Genomic DNA, 23,656 nt, shown 5'->3' with positions numbered 1-23,656 from the left:
GTCACCCACTGCTCCCAAGCGACAAATGAAGGGAATGCCCAGGTCTTATCACCACACTAATTTCCCACCAAATTTCTTCCCTGCTTTCCTCTTCTCCAACATCACTTATTCCTACCTATCTTCGCACCACCGATCTACCCCACCAGCCACTTCCCCCACCCCAACCTCCCTGCCACCCACTTACCCCATCACATACGTTCCCGACCTCCCCATTACCCACTTCCCCATCACCACACCATTCCCTTCCATACCTTCCCTGTCTTCACCCTACCCGCCTTCCTTTTTCATCACGGCGTCAACCCCAGCCTTCACCTCCCCACCACCTACCTTCCCCACCAACCATCCTCCCCCACCTCCACACCACCCATCTTCACCACTCTTCCTCCCTTCCATATGCCTGTATCTCTCCCCCATTCTCTTATCTCCCCATCACCCATTTCCACATCTTTCCTACTTCCATATCATCCACTCTTCTCCCCACGCTGTCCTCACTTTCCATCCTTGCTGCTCACTTCCACATCATCCACCATCCATCACATCCATACTCCCCAACACCTACACCTTCTCACCCCCTTTCACACCGCACCATCCTCCCCAGCTACCCACCTATCCCACCACCCACTCCCACACTTCAACACCTATCCTCTCTTTCGTCCTCCTCCCAGTAGTTCCAGCCTCCCCAACACTTCCCCACTTCTCTCCCAGGCACTTTTACATCATCCCCACTTCACTACAAACCACTGTCAAACTTTCCCCACTTCATCACTCATCCACTGTCCATCCACCCATCCATCCATCATATCCTCACCTTTCTACTTTCCCGTCATCCACCTCCACACCTTTCCTACCTTTCTACCTCACCTCCACACCATCCACCTTCCACACCATCCACTCCCCATCTTCCTTTCTATCCATCACGTCCACATCTCTCCCCAGGTACTGAACCACCGACTCCTCCTCCCAGCTCTTCCCCACACCTCCCCACGACCCCACTCTCCCTCTCATCCGGCACCTCCCTACCCGCAGTCCAACCTCTCCCTTCCCTCTCCCCCTCTCCTGTCCACCCAACTCCCCTCCCCTTCCCTCTTCTCCTTTTCCTCTCCTCCCCACTCCCCTCCCCACCTCATGACACTCCCGGGGAAACACCTGCCCAGCCGGACGACGATAATTTTCAATCATCGCAAAAGAAACTCCATCAGATCCGGGAGGAGGCTGAAGAAAACGGGGTAATTGCGGGAGGGTGGACTAACAAAAAGTGCCATAAATCCGCCAAGAAATCCGGTTAGGGGGAGGAAAATGAGAGAGAGAGAGAGAGAGAGAGAGAGAATGGCCAGCTAACTTCCTCAGATGGCATTACAGTGCATATCAACAACGCTCTTGCCACCTCTCAGGGATAGAGCCTCTTCCCACAACTCTACCTCGTTTGCTCTACCCTGACAAAGATCCCTAACCCTTTCTAGCTCAACTGATAGCCAGGACTTAACTAGTAACCAAGAAGACTCGTTCCTATCTCATTACTGAGTCTCACTGAAGTTCACGCAGCCACGAATAAGTATTTATATTATGAAAATGACCCAGTTCCATCAGATAAAACCAAGCCAACCACGACCATCAAGCCCTACGACGAGGATAACAAGAGAGTACCCCCACGATCCAATACTCCAACCAAATCCGGCAGGCAAAAGTGAGAACAACCATGACAAGGGAGAGGAACTTTTATTGAAAATTTTGAGAAGTGATGAACTGGACCCTACCTCACCATGCACTATAAATGAAATAACACTACCTTATAGTCTCGATGCTGCCTCTGCCGTGATCTGCAATGGAGAAAAATATGAAGGTCAGTCTTTTATAATTCTGTCATGAACGTACCTCCAGTTACATGTTCATTTAAGCAAGATTTAACATGCATAAGCTTCTATATTTCTCTTCTATAGCTAAGAAAAATAATCATATCTCTGTCTACAGCTTGGGTGCAATGCTAGAGTTGTTCCGAGTATGAGAGGGCTAATGGTGACAATATAAAATCTCTCATGGTCTTACAATCGCCTGGCATTTGCTGGAATACCCACCATGACAGGATTAAATGGTGTTGTTTTGTCCCATCACCCATACTGCTGGCCGGTTCCTCGCAAATGTTTTATCCCTGCTGAAAAATAATCGGGTAAAATCTTAATGTGTTTTGCGATTAATTCATTTTATTTTGGGGAAGGCTGGCGTGGGACGGAGGGAAGGAATGAAGATCAGTGTGAATCAAGATAAGGCGTTTCACCACCACCAGGAGTACATAACAATAGTAACGCGTGAAATAACACAAAAGACACTACTAGGAGAAGGTGTGTAGTGGCAGCAGTAATAGTTTCAACACCAGTCTCATCTGAAACGTGAACCCCGTGGACTGCAGACCTAAGTTCCTCTTCTCATGCTGTCTACCACCTTCTTTTCAAGGGATGGGGTAAAAGCTGAAAGAAATTAGCATAACCAGGTAGCTGCGCCGACTGGTTATATAGGTGCCACCACGTGAAGGCACCTCTCTCTAGCACCCCAGGAGAGGGTTAACAGGAGTATGGGGTAAGCTCTTTCAAAGGGGCGTCTACTTAGTTTCCCAACCTGACACCAGACGATTTTATTCAGCTGAGAGTGAGTCAGAGGAGCCTGGTAGTGCTAATGCTGTTAAATACTATCACCGCTTACCCTCTCATGATCCAGACACCGATAATAGTCCTTCCCAGCTAAAGGCAGACGATTTTATTCAGGTGACTGCAAATCCTCGAAACATTAGATTCATAGGTAAAGGTCAGCGATTAATATTCTGGATATATTCGACATTCTAGAGCAAAAATATAATATACAAATCATACGAACATCCTTTAGACTGAATATACCAAATAGATTCACATTATTACTAACTAATTGCAAATGGAACAGGATTTTTACCTCACACAATTGGCACATCCGCTTACCAAACACCGAGCTAAATAAAAAGCGATGAATCTGATTTTTTCCCCTTCAGATAAGTGGGTTTTCTTTGGGTAAAAATAACTGTGTCTGCCGAAAGCATGCTGGGGTAAAAAGAACGTATGTGAAGATGCTAATGAGCGTGTGTGTGTGTGTGTGTGTGTGTGTGTGTGTGTGTGTGTGTGTGTGTGTGCGAGTGCCTGCATGAATACTAACTAAGCCTCTGAATGATGGCGAGAAAAACAGCCGCTGGCAAGGAAGGCAAAAAAAAACATGAGTAAGCATCGGAGTATGTATGAAGTGCCACACAGGCGTAAATCATTGTGTGTGTGTGTGTGTGTGTGTGTGTGTGTGTGTGTGTGTGTGTGTGTGTGTGTGTGTGTGAGTGCCTGCATGAATACTAACTAAGCCTCTGAATGATGGCGAGAAAAACAGCCGCTGGCAAGGAAGGCAAAAAAAAAAAACATGAGTAAGCATCGGAGTATGTATGAAGTGCCACGCAGGCGTAAATCACTGTGTGTGTGTGTGTGTGTGTGTGTGTGTGTGTGTGTGTGTGTGTGTGTGTGTGTGTGTGTGTGTGTGTGTGTGTGTGTGTGTGTGTGTGTGTGAGAGAGAGAGAGAGAGAGAGAGAGAGGTGGGGGAGGGCAGCGAAGGAAAAGAGCAAAAACAATGGAGGAGGAGGATGGAGGGTAAGCAGAAGCGATGAAGGGGTTATGGCAGGAGAGAGAGAGAGAGAGAGAGAGAGAGAGAGAGAGAGAGAGAGAATATCAAAATGAGAGGGAAATGACAGAGTGAACAAGGGAGATGGGGAGGGAAAATCATGGACCAAGATAAGAACACAGGAACTGCTGATAAGAGAGAGGGGACTGAGGAACTAGAAGGGAGGAAAAGAATGAAGACTGAGAGGGAGATGAAGAGGAGAGGAGGAGGAGGAGAGGAGGAGACCTGTGTGGGTATGAAATGAGAGGGACGGTGGTTGAAAGAGCAAAAACAAAGACAGGGAATGGCTGAGAGAGAGAGAGAGAGAGAGAGAGGTGCAAGAATGATATGAAGAGAGCAATTACATATTTACTGATCACTTAGAGGTCTGCTGTAATAGGTTATGATGATGTCTCTCCTTTAAGCTCAGAAACAGAATAGTAAAACAAAAGGGCTTCAACTCCATCTATTCTTTCCAGTCGAAACCAAAAGGAAAAGTGTGAGGAATAAAAATCACAGTGCAACAAAGAATATTTTTTTAAAGAGACAATGAATGGAGGAAGGAAAAACAAAGGAAATAAAAAAAATATATATATACACGCAGAAATGCAATAGGAAAGATCGAATCATAAATATCTGCAATACAAGCGACTCTATGTATGTGTGTGTGTATGTATGTATATTTATGAATGTATGTATGTATGTATGCACTCTATGTATGTTACGTATGTCTGTAATAAAACTCAAAACTCTAACAAATATTCTTAATGAAACTTTGGAAACACAACCAATAGTGTCTAACAGCTAAGCACTAAGTGTGATCCAGACTGATGATCTCTAGGTGTGTACAGTGGGTGAAATGTAGGTGGCGGCTGGGTAGTGTGTGTGTGTGTGTGTGTGTGTGTGTGTGTGTGTGTGTGTGTGTGTGTGTGTGTGTGTGTGTGTGTGTGTGTGTGTGTGTGTGTGTGTGTGTGATCCAGGAACTAAATCAATGTCTACTGAGGTGTATATTGGTCCTTTCTGTGCTCTCTCTGACAGCGAAACAGCCACAACCCCGGCGGAGCAAACACCTTACCTTTCTACGTTTGCAAAGGTGCTCACTGAACACTAGAATAAAATCAGACAAAAGAAACAGACAGAAATAAAACGCTGAGATACACAGTTACACAGACCAAACAAACCTTATTATGTCTACGGGGAGATGTGACCTTATTAACAGTGAAAATAAAGTGACATCGCAAGGACAGTGGTAAAACTAGAGGATATAAAAATAAAGAAGACTCTCACCTTGGATATATAAAAAGAAATATCCATTGAACATAAAGTGTAAGAAGAATGCTTTAAGGCATGGAAGGACGCAAGATGAGTCAAGAAAGGTGAGAGAGGAAAAGACCAGAAATGTTAAAGATAGAAGGGAAGAAAGTGAAAATTGACGAGAAAGAGAGAGAGAGAGAGAGCAGAGTGGCGTGGGTGTGTGGCAAATGAGGTCCGAGGGGAGAAGAGGGGAGCATCCTTACCACCAGGGAGCCATACGGGAGAGAGAGAGAGAGAGAGAGAGAGAGATTAATTGTGGTGGAAATGAGGGAAGAAGGAATGAAGCAAAAGAGTGTGGGAGTGATGAGTGCGTGGGAGGTTGGAACGGCTGTGAGACGTGCAGGGAGGGAAAAAGAGTGTGTGTGTGTGTGTGTGTGTGTGTGTGTGTGTGTGTGTGTGTGTGTGTGTGTGTGTGTGTGTGTGTGTGTGTGTGAGGGGGGGGCAATGTGTCAGTAACTGTGGGTGTGTGAAGGTGTGAGTGGAAGTGTGTGTCTGAATGTGGGAAAGAGATTGTGAAATAGAAATGTTTGAGTGACTGAGTGTTATCGTGTGTGTGTGTGTGTGTGTGTGTGTGTGTGTGTGTGTGTGTGTGTGTGTGTGTGTGTGTGTGTGTGTGTGTGTGTGTGTGTGTGTGTGTGAGAGAGAGAGAAAAAAAAAACTTTAGGAAAAAAAAATATAATACCAACGAAGAGCATAAGTAGAAATATTAGTCAACATCAGAAATTTGCATCAAGCATTGTTTTTACGCAAGAAAGAAGGAACCAAAGGCCAGGAGCTCGAAAACTTGTTCAAAAAAAAAAAAAAAAAAAAAAAAAAACCAAGACGTGGGTTCGATCTATAACAACGTACGATAAAGGAATAATAGCTGTGCTTGAAAATAAATGATCAGGTATTTAAGAGACCTGGATGGGGTGGGGGAGGCTCAAAATGAACTCCTCAGGTAAAGCAGGTTAGTGAGGAAGGCAACCTATGTGGTAGAGAAATATTGACCCTCTCATCGTCGGGACAGCTCTATCATTTTATTACAGCTCAGGCAAAGATCGTGATATCCTGCCAAGCGAGTCAAAGTAGCCACGAATCCTATCCCGTAAATCCTGCCATTTGGGGGATTATTTTAGCATCCTATTTCAGCTTATGTATGGCGATTTCTTTTTTGGATGAGAGAGATTCATAGGATCTTGGGGGCCTAGAAATGCACGCTGCCTCAAGATGATTCAGCAGAGGAAGAAGTCAGACGTCAGATCAGTAACAGCATAGTCAGCACTTCTTTAAAAACTTCTCAAGAACTTTCAGGAATAAGATACTGAGTCGGCTACAGAAGACGATAATATAGTCTTGAATTATCAACTCAATCTTCCCAAACTCACCCTCGCACTTCTATATCTTCCTTTCTTTCTTAATTTTATCTTGGGTTCAGTAGGGAGGAAAAACTGAGTGGAATAGGAAAGTCAGGGTTGAGGAAGTAAAGATGGTGACAGTGTACAGGTGTATGTTGTATATTAATCTAATTGTCCCCTTCTACACTGCCTCCAGCCGTGTATACCCTAGCTCTCCTTTATCTCACAGGGAAGGAAAGGAGTCTTATCAATAACGCCATACGCTTGACTGTTTACCAGCCAAAGTCCTCGCGTAATATATACCAGATGATACACAGCTACATCCATCGTTTACTATCAGTCTCATGGCTTGAATTTGTGTTGAAGTGAGGCCCGGTTGCGTCAGGCGCGTGGAGGCCAGTCACTGCCAAACACATCGCCTCCATTCCCCTCTCCCTCCAACTGCCTTCTCCCCTCCCTCCACCTACATCGTCTTTCTCCGACTCTCTCCCTGTTTTTTCCTCCAGCTCATCTTTCCTCTCTTCCCTTTGCTTTAGCTCCTTTTGGATTACAGGGACGTTGCAGCCTTGCCCTTGTGATGTTTTTCTATGCTGTGATTGTCATGCTGAGGAATACTAACAGTAAAACGAGAAGGAAATGAAAAAAGAGAAAGTGTTAAGATGATGTGCTGGAGCGAGGACAAGAACTGTTCGAGAAACTGGGTGAACTCATGAAAATATGAGAGTGGAGCAAGCACGCAGAAGAGATGAAAGAAAGGGGTATGGACAAGGTAAGCAAGATCTAAGAGTCTTTAATGCAACATAAAGTACTAGAGGGGCTCTCAGTGGAGCGCATCTCTCCGACAAGGGAACATAATTTCCAAACCATTTTTCATAATAGGTTAGGTTTTCTCATCAATTATTAGGGTTTCGCAAAAAGAGTTTCCCGGATCCATAATCTGTAATACGATCCCGATCGGTCCCAAAAGTTAATCGATGTTTCCCTGGAACATGGGCTATCTACCCACCAAATTTGGTCCAAATCGCTCTTTTAGTTTTTGAGTAATCCTGCTTACAGACAAACTAAGAGACAAGGGTGAAAATATACTCTCCTTGTCGAAGAGAATGAGAATAATAAGTAAGAGGAAATGGTGCATTGACAAAATGTGTAACCACTCTTTCCCATCATGCGATTTATATTACTTCACGTTTATCTATTATCAATGATCCAGCCACTGCCAGCTCTGCATGCAAGCTCCCGTATCCTGCTGTCCACCTTTCTCAGTCACAGAGGACGGTAAGGCACATCCTCGGACTGAAACCAGAGAGAACCTGAACCCTGATATTTCTACTGAACGACCCAGATGCATCTCCATTCGGCAGTATGAGGGCTATCACGAGGCTGGACACATCTACACATCTACGTCACGCCCCTCACCCTCACTCGCTGCTGTGATGTGACCGTCACTTGCACTCGCTTCGAGTGTCGCTCCCTGGGGAAAGTGTCTAGACAGTCAGCAGCCGCCAGTCCACGCAGACTCTCACACCTCGCCCAGTCCCTTATCATAGCCTGTTACTTATTCACTTATTGCCTACTTCAGACCACACTTATTGCCCACTTCAGACCATTTATTGCCTACTTCAGACCACTTATTGCCTACTTCAGACCACTTATTGCCTACTTCAGACCACACTGATTGCTCACTTCAAGCCTCACTTATTGCCCACTTCAAACCGCACTTATTACCCACTGCAGACCACACTTATTGCCCACTTCAGACCACAATTATTGCCCACTTCAGACCACAATTATTGCCCACTTCAGACCACACTTATTGCCCACTTCAGACCACACTTATTGCCCACTTCAGACCACACTTATTGCCTACTTCAGACCACACTTATTGCCTACTTCAGACCACACTTATTGCCCACTTCAAACCGCACTCATTGCCCATTTCAGACTGCAGAGTTAATTATTTTTGTCGTTTGTCTTAATATTTAATTGCCCAACCTGGCATTTTTTAGTCATTCTCACTCATTCTAAATTACTTTGGGCCTTAGAATCATATAACCCACACATTTCTTCTTATTCCTGTTTCCTTTCGCCCACCCTTGTGCAGTTTCTCGTCGCAAACTGTCCTTTATCATGGTTCTGCTCTGACGACTCTCTTTACACCTGTCTTTGATATTTTGTGTTTACCTGCCAAAATATACCTTCTTCTGATTGGCCTTCAGTGACATCTTTACCTTGAGTGTTAATGCTTGTACTGAATGACAGATGATTGTATTAATGAAAAGAATGAAGTGTGTGTGTGTGTGTGTGTGTGTGTGTGTGTGTGTGTGTGTGTGTGTGTGTGTGTGTGTGTGTGTGTGTGTGTGTGTGTGTGTGTGTGTGTGTGTAGGATGTGAGGTGAGTGTGTGGTAATGTAGATGTATGCACAATGTGTAAGCTTGAACGTATGTATGTATCTATGTGCGACCAGGTAAACACACACACACACACACACACACACACACACACACACACACACACACACACACACACACACACACACACACACAACGCCTAAATTAATACGAAAAAACAATTAACAAATATCCAAATCCACGAGAGAGAGAGAGAGAGAGAGAGAGAGAGAGAGAGAGAGAGAGAAGGGTAAACAAAGACAGAGACAAAGAGACAAGGGAACAAAGAAAGAGTAAAAACAAAAACAACACAATCAGAGCAGCCCGTACAAAGGAAGATACACAAGCCCGCATCATCTGGACAATTAGAGAGAGAGAGAGAGAGAGAGAGAGAGAGAGAAAGAGAGAGAGAAAGAGAGAGAGAAAGAGAGAGAGAGAGAGAGCATCATGACCGTATCAGGAAAAGGAAAATGGTGGGAAAATATAGTGCCTGGATTATGCAAATGTGGGCGACGGAGAGAGAGAGAGAGAGAGAGAGAGAGAGAGAGAGAGAGAGAGAGGATAGTCTGGGAAGGAGGCGAATGGTCATGATGATAATAATAATAATAATAAGATAATACTCACAAATAAGAATCAAAACGCGATGATAAAACTACCACTACTACTACCTCTACTAATACTACTAATAATAATAATACCATTTTCTTTTCACACGACCAATGTATCTCTTACTCAATTACATTCTCAGACAGGTAACTTCAGCGTTCCATATCCCGCCCCAAAACCAGTCGACAAAATTACATTCTTATAATATCCTCTCAAGATCACTTATTAATAATTCTGTAAGCCACTGAGAACGTAATCTGATTTTGCAGGAGAAGTAATCTGATCATTTTCAAAGATGGACTGCATGAAAAAGTGAGGTGGAATTCTGAAATCTGTATCATTTGAGTTACGAGTTCTTGAAGCCACATTAATATTCTTCTCAATCATTACGGTGATCTGGAAGAGAGAAAAATTTAATAATATATGATGAACATTTTTCTCGACCCCCAAAAGATAAAAGACGAGTGAAAAATTTGGTTTGCCATGGTTTTATTACGTGATTTTTGGAGCAGCTGCTGTGATGATCGTTTTGAGTTTATTTTTATTTGTTTTTCCTTCCTCTGCTGATCTTCTGTTAAAAAGAAAAATCGAGAGAAAAGCGAACAGTGGAATCAGCAGTATATTAGGGGACAGACTTACTTATGCAGGTCAAAAGATCGCTAATGAAATATAGGAGTTAGTGGCACACACACACACACACACACACACACACACACACACACACACACACACACACACACACACACTAACAAAATCTCTCTCTCCTCGCCATGCTAAAGGCGGGCGATAATAAAACACGTATAAAAATCATTGGAATGTAATACTGTAGAGGAAAAAGGTGTCACACAGAAGGTCAGGTTTGTCAAATGAGGCGACAGGAAGAGCTGCAAGTGTGGCCAGCAAGCAAATCAATCCTGCCAAGCTAAATTTGCGTGTACTTGGTCGTGAAAAATGGAACACTAGGCTATAAGCAAGCAAGATGGACGGGGCGCTTGGGTTGGGGAAGAGGAGTGGAGTGCTGGGGATGAGAGAGAGAGAGAGAGAGAGAGAGAGAGAGAGAGAGAGACGCAAACCTAGTGTCAGAAATCTTAAACACAAATCCACATACCTACCACTGTATTTATTTATTTTTTTTTCTAGATAAATGTTCTTACTGCTGCCTCATTTTAAGTCGTAACACTCACCTCTCCCTTTACCTTTACTCCCCATATTATACACCTTAATTAGTTTCCACCTTTATTAATATTTACACTTTGTTCTTTTTCTACACTATAACTGGGGACCGAGACATAACATCAGATTGTATTCTAGGCGAAAATTGGGACTTAGAACTAATGAACTGGCTAAATAACCATCGTACAGTTAATAGGTAATACTCGTAATTCAGGTCATCCTCTTCTCTCCTCTACGTCATACGCTTTTCACTTCCTTCTTCTTCCTATTTCTCCTTCCTTTCCCGTCTTTCATATTCCTTCCTTCCTTCTTTTTCTTTTATTCATTATTGTTTTTATTCACATTCTTTCATCTGTCTCTCTGTCTGTCTCTCCCCTTCCTTCATCATTCCTCCTCCTCCTTCACTTTCTTTACACCTTATCGCTCTCATTCTCTTCCCGTCATTATTCACAATTCATTATTTGTTCTTATTAGACGAAATCTCTCTCTCTCTCTCTCTCTCTCTCTCTCTCTCTCTCTTTCTCTCTCTCTCGCTTGTAGGTTACATGTTGGAAAATGATTTGCCCTCCATATTTGTTTTGTTCTTGTGTGTGAAGGGGAACTTTATTATTATTATTGTTTAAATCAACCTCATTCTGTTTTTCTTTTTACGTAAGTAGGTAGGGGCTCCCATCATCCACTCATTCGATGTAGTGCTGCATTTAGGTGAATCTGCACTGAGGGAGTAGACGAATGGTTTCCCGTATCCTAGAAAGTCATTTCATACGTTGGGTGGTAACATTATAACTAAATGGAGCCTGGTGGTCAAGTGGGATTAGGCACTCCGGCCGGAAAGTGCTCGTAAGGATTAATATTCAAGGATGGGTGGAGTTATATTGCTCACATAATGCCTCTCACGGATGAGCGAGACTGGTCACTCTCGTCTTAAATGTAGAGAATGAGTAGCCTAGCCCCAGTTCCCTACTCCTTTAACGGGTACAAAATGATGATGATGATGATGATGATGATGATGACGAGGAAGAGGAGGAGGAGGAGGAGGAAGAGGAGAAGGAAGAAGAGAAGTGGTAGTGGAGATTCTGGAGACATTGTACCACTGAAATAATGCTTTTTTTTTCTGCCTCCAATATTTCCTAGTTTTCCTGCAAGTATAACAACTATACACAAAATCAAACTTCCCACCCTCCGCACCATAAACTCGAGCTGGGAAAATGAATAAAGTCTAAGGAATATCAGATTATGCTTCTTTCCTATCCAGTTAATCTTTACTATTCTTTATATAGCATTTTAGTACGAGGCCAAACATCATAAAATCTCATAGTCTCCCCTCGTTACATCATCCGTTTTCTTTTATTGTTTTCTAGATTTTTATTGTTTTCTATGGGTTTCTTGAGATGCTTACTCCCCTCCTTCCCGTCCTCCGCCCTCTTTCCTTTCCTCCCCATCTGTCTCAAGCCCCTACCCCCCTTCTTTCTTACCTACCTTCTTCCCCCTTCCCCCCTCCCTTCCTTTTCTTCTCACCTGTCCTATCCCCCTATCCCCCTACCATTCTTACCTACCTCCTACACCCATCCCCCTCCCTTCCTTTCCTTCTCTCCTGTCCCTAACCCCCTTCCTTCTTAACTATCTCCTACCCCCCTCCCCCTCCCTTCCTTACTTTCTCATCTGTCCCCTGCCCCTACCCCCCTTCCTTCTTATCTACCTCCTACCCCTTCCCCCCCTTCCTTTCTTACTGTCCCATACCCCTACCTCCTTCCCCCTTCCCCTTCCTTTCCTTCCTCATCCCCCAGCCTCCCATCGTTCCCCACCTATCCTCCCCCTCCCCTTCCCTACACCTGGCTTCCTACCTTCCTCCACCTTTCTCCCTTTAATTACCTTTAGTCTTTAACCCTTTCAACCCAAGAACGCCACTCTTGTTTTATCCCTACCGACGATATATAAGTTTTTTGAGCTTATGATAAAACGTCCTTGGCCATAAAAGGAATAACAGCGTCCATTTACCATTCTTAGCTTGAGGATATTATTTTTTTTTATTATCCTATCAAAGTACGAGTGTTATTTGGCTTTTATCTGTCTATATTATTCTAACAGCACGATTTTTTTTTTTTTAGCTTATGAGACGAACTCGGGGTAAAGGGGTTGATGCTTGTGGATTTATAGTGTGTTTGTGGTGTTTGTGTGTCTGGATATGGCTCTTGTTTGTACCTCTTCTCTCTCTCTCTCTCTCTCTCTCTCTCTCTCTCTCTCTCTCTCTCTCTCTCTCTCTCTCTCTCTCTCTCTCTCTCTCTCTCTCTCTCTCTCTTTGCGGCAGTCACTTTAGCTACAACACTTCTAGGGACAGTTTCTTTTGCATCTTAAGTCTGATTACATATCCTTCATTATTTCTTTATTTCTTCCAGTTTTTTTCAGGGTTAAGGAGACATGTCACTAGGCAGAGATCACCTACCTCATCACCACAAAAGGTCTCCCCTAAGATAAACAAAATCGTCTGGAGGTAGCGAGAGTAATCAATAAAAAGCTGTGTAATTTAGGTGGCTTTCTGTGGACCATATCATCAGTCAAAGGTTCCTTCCCTTCCTCTCCATTTCCTTCCCACTTCCCCTCCCTCCTCCCTATCTCTTCTCTTCTCCTTATACATTTCCCTCCATCTCCTCTGCGTTCCCTTCCTATATTTCCCTCACTCTTCTCTCCATCTCCCTCCCTTCCTTTTCTGTATTTCACCCCCATCTTCCTCCCCACCCTCTCCCTTTCCTCTTACATATTTCTCCCTCTCCCTCCTTCTCTCCCTCCCTCCTAGTCACCCACCGAGACTACCTCATTCATATCAGACAAATCGCTCTGTAATATTACCCCTCTCATGACGGGAACAACTCAGATTTTCCAATTAAATACACACCAGACAATTTCACGCAAAGGAAAGGAAATCACGGTAGTTTTAGCGTTATTTTTGTAACAATTAACCCCGTCATGGTGGGGTATGGTGATTTCCAGGAGGAGAGGGAGGGATGGAGTGGTGAGGTATATGAGAAAGGGGAGCAGTGAAATGGCGGGGGACAGGGTGACGTGGAGGCGATTTGTTTGTGGCCACCCCGTATAAGGGATTAAGGCGTCTGGCAATAGATAGATAGACAGATAGTTTGTCATTTTCGTGTCTTTCTCTTATTCTAGGAAAGTCTAGGCTGGGTTATCAGGTTGTTAGTTTGTTTGTTTGTTTGCTTAGTATCAGGTGGAGTTTGTTTGTTAGGTTGTTTGTTTGTTTAGTATCAGGTTGTTAGTTTGTTTGTTTGTCTGCTTAGTATCAGGTGCAGTTTGTTTGTTAGGTTGTTTGTTTGTTTAGTATCAGGTTGTTTGTCTGTTTGTTTGTTTGCTTAGTATCAGGTTAAGTTTGTTTGTTAGGTTGTTTGTTTGCTTAGTATCAGGTTAAGTTTGTTTGTTAGGTTGTTTGTTTGTTTAGTATCAGGTGAAGTTTGTTTGTTAGGTTGTTTGTTTGCTTAGTATCAGGTGAAGTTTGTTTGTTAGGTTGTTTGCTTAGTGTCAGGGTAAGTTTGTTTGTTAGGTTGTTTGTTTGCTTAGTGTCAGGTTAAGTTTGTTTGTTTGTTTGCTTAGTGTCAGGGTAAGTTTGTTTGTTAGGCTGTTTGTTGGCTTAGCGTCAGGTGGAGTTTGTTTGTTAGGCTGTTTGTTTGCTTAGCGTCAGGGTAAGTTTGTTTGTTAGAGTGATTGTTTCCTTAGTATCAGGGTAGGGTGTTAGGTGAATCCTTTAGGTCAGGTTAGGTGAGGATGGGTCAAGTTTGGCTCGTAAAAAAAATAATAATAATAATAATAACAATAAATAAATTAATAAATAATTAAATGATCATCGTGAGAAAATCAAAATTAGTGAAAAAAAAAGAAAGAAAAAGAAACTGTATATAGAAAGAAAATCAGCTTTCAGGACAAACTCTAATATTATTTTCATGGGAACTAAAGACGATCTGATTCAGTAAAGAGGGAGCCGCGGAAGACTGAGAGCGTTAATAAAGAGCAACATATTTTGGATGCTGGTATGTTCGGTATGTGGGAGGATGCCTTGGGAGGAGTTATGAGGGAGAGGAGAGGAAGGGAAGGAAATGCTAGCTCCTCTGACCTTGGGAAGAACTCTTATCTGGGAAGGAGTTGTGATGGAGAGGGGAGGAAGGAAGGAAAATGCTAGCCCCTCTCACCTTGGGAAGAACTCTACCTGGGAAGGAGTTATGATGGATAATGGAGGAAAAGATAAAAATGTTAACCCCTCACAAGTTAGGACCAACTCTATTATTCTTTTCCAACTGACCCCACGTTGTTGAATTATTCAGGGACTGTTAATGGTAAAAGAGCCATTAACCCCCCTCAATGTCAGACCAGCTCTAGCATTTAGGGCAGACAAATTTAACTTCGAGAGCATCATAACAACCAAAGGATAAGAGGCCTGGGCAGAAGAGGAGGAAGAACAGGGGGAAATAAAGCAAATAAAGACGCCTGATCAATAGTTCCAACTAGTAAAGAAACATTCCTTCCCATTAGACAATTTCTGATAACTTAGAAAGACCTTATTTGTTTCTGACGCTGTTTCGAGACGGCCTGACTACTGATCGGAACCGTAGAGTGAAAACAAATAATAATAATAATAATAATAATAATAAAAATAATAATAATAATAATAATAATAACTATCTTCTCAATTCCGCCTGAAGAATTTTTACAACTGGCGAAGGAAAATGACAACTCCATCTTTCCCAGTGCGTTTTTCAGATGGTTCGATTTTTCCGCTGTGTATTGGTCAAAATTTTGGGAAGATACAGATTTCTCTCTCTGTGCATGTCGAGAATTTTTAGTCACCAGCAGAAGTCCAGGTGCGTCTCTTCCTTTTCTCTCCATGGACTTTGAAAATCATTGAGGTGGACCCGCGTCAACTGGCACTCAAGACACTGATCTCTGGCCTCAGTCGTCGGTGTCGGAGGATGAGGGTTAACCACACTGATTTCCATAGGCCTTGACAAATATAGTATTAAAAGAAAGACTAGGGAAGGGATGAGAGGAGAGTACACAGCAAACAGCTTCCTGAAAGTGGGGTTCTATGAGTGACTGAATTAATTAAGCGAGTAAATAAAGTGTTAGGTAAATTAAAAACAATAAAAAAATAAGGTACCTAGGAGAAGGACTGAAGGAAAAGGAACGGAGGAAGACTGAGAGAGGCATAGGCAGAAAAAGGCTTCCAGAAATTTTGGGCCCATAAGTGGATGAAATAATAAAGCAAAGAAATAAGGCAAAATACACGTTAAGTAAAGGACACGTCAGGAAAGAATGTACCAAAAACAAGATGGGACTGAGGAAATATAAAAAGACTGAGGAAAGAACGAGAGGGAAGCAGGCGACGAATGGCCACCAGAAAGTAAGCCTCCAGGAGTCACAGGCAAGGAGAGAGAGCAGTGGGAGGGAGGGAAAATGGAAAGAAAGGGGAGGGAAAATGGAAAGAAAGGGGAGGGAAAAAGGAAAAAGAGAGTGGGATTAGCAACGAGGATATCCAGAAGGGGAGTATGGGGGGAGGTGAAAACAGGGTGGATTTATTTACCAACCCCATTAGGCCGAGGACGTCACTGGTTCTTCATGCCAACTCCAGACGATTCTCTCCAACTCGGGGTAGATATCTCGAAATGCCTAGATTAATGTCTTGATGAGAAAATATAAGGTATGTCACGGTAGATAACGGCTAGAAAGGACTAGGGCTCATATTCTTATCAGTTAAGCTCCCTAACATCTCATCCCAAGCGATTTATTTTGCCTGTTACACCTTACTGGCCTCCTCTGTGATATATAAACCCTTGTAATATCGTCCTACTCTATATAAATTACATACAAACTCATATTAACCAGCAGTATCCGAAAATAAATCACCATGGAAGAGGCGATATCCAAAACTAAATCGCCAAGGAATAGGTAATAGGGAGTGTTCTTAAGAGACGAGAAGACACGCTTAAGGAATACTCAAGAATTACCTGAAGACGTAAAAGATGGGCAGATTCTCACCTTTAATCAGTGACGTATCTTGCTCATTTATCTTTCCTTCTTCCAGACAATTTTGCTCAGTTTAGGAAAGATCTGTGTCACTGAAATTACGTCTTACCTGTAAACTCTGAAAAGTCTTTGTTAGGCAGAAAAAAAATGGTCAGGAAATAAAGAGTTAAGTGTAATAATTAGATGTGGCATAGAATTGGTTCATATATAAAATCATCATCACCATCATCAATTAATCATCATTCATCAGTAATAATAATAATAATAATAATAACAATAATAATAATAATAATCAGCCGTCATCATCATCATCATCATCAGTCATCATCATCAACCAGTCATCATCAATCATCGCCAATCATCATCAATCATCATCATCATCATCATCATCATCATCACCATCATCTAGGCTTTCCCACTTTCCTATGCTAACAGTGGGGTGAGGACAGTCTAAAATAAGACCTCAGTGGGGACATGAAGCAGAGGAGAAAGGAACACGAAGGTACAAAAAAAAAAAAAAAAAGTATATAGCGGCCTCTAATTCACATCTGAGCAACTTTCCCCCCTGATGCATCTTACCTGCCTCTTTCCTCTCCCATTCCTTCCCCCTTCATCAGTCCTTCCTTCCCTCTTCCTTAGCCCTTCCTCCTTCTTCGCCCTGTCCCCCATTCCTGTCATTTAAGGGCAGGGAAACATACCTAGCCTCCCTCAGCTCACGAATATTTGTCAGAAGAGAAAGGTGAGAAGCAGAACAGGTGAAACATTAGATGACCTTTTCTTCCCCCAAAGTGCAATCACTCCCCCTTCATGTGTCTTGGGAGGCAGGGAGGCTGGTTGTAATAAGGACACTACATCCTTTAGTCAACAGAAAAAAGGGAGCCAAGCCTTCACTTCTCCCTTTTTAACTCCCTTCAATCAGAGGACGCCATTTATTTACCTGATTTAACCTTGTCTCTACCTGATTATTTTTTTCAGCACAGATGGGCAGGTAGGGAGTAAAGGAGATAATGAAGGCTATTTCTAATCCCTGCCACTTACAATGAATAAATAAAGTCTCTCAAGGGCCTAATAAAACTCTAAGTACTACGAGAATACTATTAAAATCCTTCAGGGATTCCGGAATGGTAAAGCAAAGTTCCAGCTCTTTCAAAAACTCAAATGTCACTTACTAGACGAAAAATAACAAAAGAGTCAACCTACTCGTACAGTACTAAGGGAATAGGTGGCTTGTATTTTTTCTCCCCTATCCTTCAGAATAAAAACGCATGGGTATAAGACACTAGGAAAGACAAAAGGAGAAGGTGAAGTTGTAAAAACCTGATGACATAACAGAGAGAGAAGGAGGCGAGTGAAAAAGCTGGAAGATACAAGTGAGGTTTGTGGAGAGGGCGGTAAAGGAGGGGGAGAAATCTGAAGGAGGGGGATTTCCTAGAACCATGCCTTCTTAGAACTGCTGGCAAGAGGCAGGTAGGTTGCTAGGGAGGGATGAATGAGACGGAGGAAGGAAGGAAGGAAGAAGGGGAGGGGGAAAGGAAGCAAGAAGAAAGGGAGGAAAGAGGGAGGAGAGGAGGGGGAGAGGGAAGAGGAAGGAAGGGAAAAAGGACGTGAAAACAGAAACAGGGAAGGGAGGGAATGGGCGAATAGAAAAGGAAGGGAGGGAGGGAAGAGAGGAGGAGCAGAGGGAGGACAGAGGGAAGAGGAAGAAGGGTTGAGAAAGAGGGAAAGAAAGGGAGAGGAAAGAGGCAGGTAAGTGGCTAGGGAGAGATGTAGAGATACCGTGGAAGGGAGGAAAAGGGAAGGAGGAAAGAAGGCGAGCTGATGGGGCTCGGGCGAAGAACGAAAAATGAGAGAATAGAAAGGAAGACAGGAAAGAAAAAAACTGAGGCAGGAGAGGGGAGAAAATGGGCGAACAGGAAAGAAGATGGAGAATTAAGGAAAGGAAAGAGGAAAGAAGTAAGAGAGGAAGAAAACAGGAAGCAAGACGGGAGACGGGAAAAAGTGTATGAGAAAAGAGTAGCAAATATACCTAAAGAATGCACAGGAAGCAGAGATAATAAGTCTACTGGAACACAAGGAGGACTATCTGATGTGCTAGAGCTAATTATGAGAAAGAATTAACCAACATGTGCAAGAAACGGTCAAAACAGGGGAAAGGGAGCGTAAGGGGGAGGAAGAACTGAGGTATTCAAGACAGTAAGAAGCGAGGGAAGGAGGGAGGGTAGGAGGGATGGAGGGTAGGAGGGATGGAGGGAAGCAGGGAGGGAGTGAGGGAAGGATGCAGGATGGGGAAAAGAGAAGCCGAAGGGAAAAGTGAGTGGTGCATGAGCAGAACACAGAAGAAAGGATGAGGTAATGAGGTGATGAAAGGAATGAAAAGGATAGGAAAGAGTAATCTATAAGGGTTGTTGTTGTTGTTGCATAACCTTGGTCCACATGGCCGAGCGGACCCGTCGACCGCAGGTAAGCTACTACCCCCATGAGTTCGACCCAAACGGTACCTTACACCTATGATGTGTCTACGTCTTCGTGTGGCATGTGCTGTTCAGTGATCCATTCTGTGTATTAAGAAAGGGGGAAGGAAGAAGGAGGGGAGGGAAGACAGGAGGAAGGAAGGAGTGAAGGAAGAAAAGGGGGAAGGAAGAAGGAGGGAAGAGAGGAAGGAGGGGAAGAGAACAGGAGAGGAAGAAAGGGGCTTGTAAACACAGTGTCCACATCGAGGTGTTATATTCCTCTGAGCGAGAAATGGGTATGTAGTGTTTCCTCAATGCTAGTGTTGGAATGTCAGGAGGTGGGATGCTGGTGAAGGGGGTCCGGTAATGTTTGTGGGGTGATTATATTTTATGTGTCGGTATGTGTGCAGGGCAGTGAAATGGTGGGGGACAGGGCGACATGGAGGCGATTTGTTTGTGGCCACCCCGTACGGGATTAAGGCGTCTGGCAATAGACAGATAGATGTGTTGTGAGGAGAGGTCACGTAATGATGGAGAGAGAGAGAGAGAGAGAGAGAGAGAGAGAGAGAGAGAGAGAGAGAGAGAGAGAGAGAGAGAGAGAGAGAGAGAGACCCTGCACAGTCGCCGGTGTATACTCCCTGTACTGTCTTAATTAAAGGGGAAACATTATTATTTAAGTTAGCCTCCTTGTCTCTTAGATTTTTTAGGGACTTGTCGGCATCAAAGTCTTTAAAAAAAAAAACGAAAAAGTACACAAACAACATTAAAGTTATAAAATTCTCTTTCTTTCCTTTTTATTGTATTTGTATTTATTTGCATTTATTTGTATTTATTGTATTTGTATGTTTATTTTTATCCATATGTGCATCTTTAATAGTTTTCCCTCTTCCCTCCCTCTTCATCAGTCTATCCTACTTTCCCACTGACCTTCGACTACCCCTCCCTCCCTCCTTCCCTCTCTCATGCACTACATTCACCTCTCCTATCCTTCCTCTCCCTCGCACTCTTATCTCCATCCCATTAATCTACCACTAAATACTTTTCCCTTCCCCTCGACGTCCCCTTGTTTCCCTCAGCCAAGATCCATCCTTTCCACTGACATCTCTTCGTCTCCCCTTGTTATGGACACGAATTCCCCTTTTCTCCTTTCCACTGGCAGTCCCTCCCTCTTTCATACGTCACATTTTCCCTTCCCCTCTCCTTTCTTTCCCCTCCATCGGCCTATTTCCCATTTTTTCCCCTTCTCTAAAACAGCGCCTGCCTCCCCCTACGTGCGTAATGCGACACCTAACACGCCTATCTCGTTACCTGTGTCCTTCTCCCCCGGCACTACTAACACCGGTCCATCAGCATCTATATTGCAGCGGAAAAATTACAAGGGGAAGCGACGTTGTGTGTGTGTGTGTGTGTGTGTGTGTGTGTGTGTGTGTGTGTGTGTGTGTGTGTGTGTGTGTGTGTGTGTGTGTGTGTGTGTGTTTGTGTGTGTGTGTCTGTCTGTCTGTCTCTGCCTCTGTCGCTGTCTCTGTTTCTCTGTCTGTCTGTCTGTCTGTCTGTCTGTCTCTCTCTCTCTCTCTCTCTCTCTCTCTCTCTCTCTCTCTCTCTCTCTTTCAATAAAAGTGCGGCCGACAGGGAGTGGTGTAAATAATGACGCTGGACGGAGTGTTTATGCAAGGGTAGAAGGAGGGATAGGAGTGTGCCAAATTACAGGATCCAGTGTGACAGTGAGAATAGTATACGCTGGCAGACAATGAACGCAGGATGGTTTTAGGATATTTTTTTTTTTTTTACCTTCCACCTGACAAAGCCAGGGGAGGGTGCTGTTATCACTGGGATCAATAGGTGTCCGTCCGTAGAGTTGGGCGGCAGGGCGGCAGGGCAGCTGGCCGGACGTACAGATTTTGTTTCTGGGCCAGAACTCAGAAAGTATTCACTACAGGGTCATGAAATTTCACAGAACTATGTCTTATAGTGAACTGCTGCCTTTTGATAGGAAGAATACTGTTTCTTAAGTAGGTTTTTAAAAATATTGAAGTAAAGAGAGAGAGAGAGAGAGAGACAGAGAGAGAGAGAGAGAGAATTTCAATGCGACCTATGAAAGGAATCTGAAGGGCCCAGGTTACGTGTCCTCATGGCGTTCTCCTTTCGCCCACCTTTAAAAGCATAGATTGGGGGGTCGGGGAGGGCCGTTATGCACATGGTTAGGTGTGCAGGGAGGTGGGGGGTACGTGCTTGGTCAGATGGAGGGTTGCAACAGCGTAGCGTTGCCTATGTATGACTATCTCTGGTCTTTTTATCTTAACTCGGCCTAGGTTTGAGTACTTTTGCAGCTTATCTCACGTAGCTCAGTGGCAGCATAAGACAATACTATGGTTCTATATCCTTCCCATACCATACTTCATGACTAGCTTCATATTCTAGCGTTAATCTTTTCTCCAACTCAGTGTTCAGAATGGAGAGATGGCAGTTTAGGCCAGATTGGGGTAAAAAGAGCATATCTGTTTAAGTATCATTCACGAATCATCTACATAATCGACAGACTGATAAACAGATAGAAGGCTAAATATAAAGAGATATATAGTCAGACATCAGTAGGCAGACAGATGGATAGACAGACAGATAGGTAGACAGACAGACAGAAACTGGTTCATGCTCTCTGTGACCGACAACTTGGCAGGGTAGTGTCCGGAAGCAGGTTTTCCGCCATCAAAGTTGAAAAGTTTTACAAAGAGTGGAAGTTCAGACCTCCGCTCCCGCCCTTTGAACTGGCCACTAGAACACGCAGAGAATATTGGTGTCTAGTTATGTATTTCTGCAATTTCACTCACACACACACACACACACACACACACACACACACACACACACACACACACACACACACATACTGTTACACACTCAAACAAGTACACACACACACTCACATGCACACACTCAAACAAGTACACACACACACACACACACACACACACACACACACACACACACACACACACACACACACCAGGTAAACAGGGCAAAACTGTATACCCACCTTTCGTTTCATGCCATTTTAAGTAATTGGAAAGAGCGGTACAATTCTCCTATCGTCAGAGTCAACTGTTTATATTTTAGAAGAAGGATCAGGGTCATATGTCTTTATATTTTGTCGGTATACTGGAGTCTTGAGCATGTGTTCTGCCAGAATGAGGGAACAGAGAAGGAGGATGTGGAAGGGAAAAGAGAGGAAGTGGAGGGAAAGAAGAGGAAGTGGAGGGAAAGAAGAGGAAGTGGAGAGAAAAGAAAGGAAGTGGAGGGAAAGATGAGGAAGTGGAGGGAAAGAAGAGGAAGTGGAGGGAAAGAAGAGGAATTGGGGCAGGGAGTGGAGGGAAAGGAAAGGAATTGGAGGAGGAAGTGGAGGGAAAGGAGATGAATTGGAGGAGGAAGAGAATGGGAAGAAGAGGAATTGGAGGAGGAGGTGGAGAGGAAGGAGATTAAATGAAGGAGGAACTGGAGGGAAAGGAGAGGAAGTGGAGGAGGAAGTGAAGGGGAAGGAGTGGAACTGGAGGAGGAAGTGAATGGGAAGGAGATGATTTGGAGGAGGAAGTGGAGGGGAAGAAGATGAGTTGGAGGAGGAAGTGGAGGGGAAGGAGAGGCATTGGAGGAGGAAGTGGAGGGAAGGGAGAGAAAATGAGGGCTACAGGGAGGGAGGACTGCTTAAAAAAGGGAGAGATAGGGAAGGGAGGAGTGTAGTTGACAGGACCTTCATAATCTGTGGTGACGCCGCAGCTACACACACACACACACACACACACACACACACACACACACACACACACACACACACACACACACACACACCAGAACAACAACGAGTGACAAACCTTACGTAATGTTTTTTTACGAAGTCCTTTTGAAGGCTAGGGAGGATGATTACGTGCACGGCTTGCCATCACACACACACACACACACACACACACACACACACACACACACACCTAGACGGGCCACACACAATTGCTCTCACTCTCTTTCATCAATCATTTATACATCAACTTACGTATTCACTTTCCTTGCCCATTTGTTTGTGTAATTTACTTTTCTGCTTATTCTTCGTCCTTTTATTTACCTTTCTGGACATTCCTTGATATTTTCGAGTCTCATCAGGAGCGTAGGGACCCTTGGTTAGGTTATTCGGTCCTGAAGTTTGAGGTGAGAGTAACCACTAGCTTGATTCTCAGAAAATCATAGACGAAATAAACCTGAATTTTCCCTTTACTTGTAGAAGAGGTTGATAAAGGATCTAATCCCTCTAGGTCGAAAAGTCAATAACAAAGTTAGTAAAATCGTCTAAAGGCAGCAAGAACAGACAAGAAAAGACGCCATCGCACTGAAGGGGTAAAAATGTATCAATCTGCATTTATCTATTGTCATACAGGCTTGTAAATTGAATCTTGGAACACGATAGATTTTTCCAAGACTCAATTATGTACGATTTTCATGGGCAGAGTAATTTGGAAGTTGCTAAGCCTGTCACGAGAAACGGGACGAGCTACACGAGAGATTCTGGTTACGAAATTACTGCTAAACGTTTCTGCTATATTGAAGCAAAATATTTCCTCTTCGAGAGATATTGCAAAAGCGGAAGAATTTGCCCGGGAAAAACGTAGCCTGCGACGGAGTATCAAAAATTCAGTCTCCTGTAAAATTATCTAATATCTGGTCATGC

Source organism: Coenobita brevimanus, chromosome 101 (genome assembly GCF_032717465.1).
Source record: "Coenobita brevimanus isolate Jiangsu-jjx chromosome 101, ASM3271746v2, whole genome shotgun sequence".
Lineage (NCBI taxonomy): Eukaryota > Metazoa > Arthropoda > Malacostraca > Decapoda > Coenobitidae > Coenobita > Coenobita brevimanus.
The sequence above is the reverse complement of the archived record's forward strand: the minus strand, read 5'-3'. Positions refer to the sequence as shown.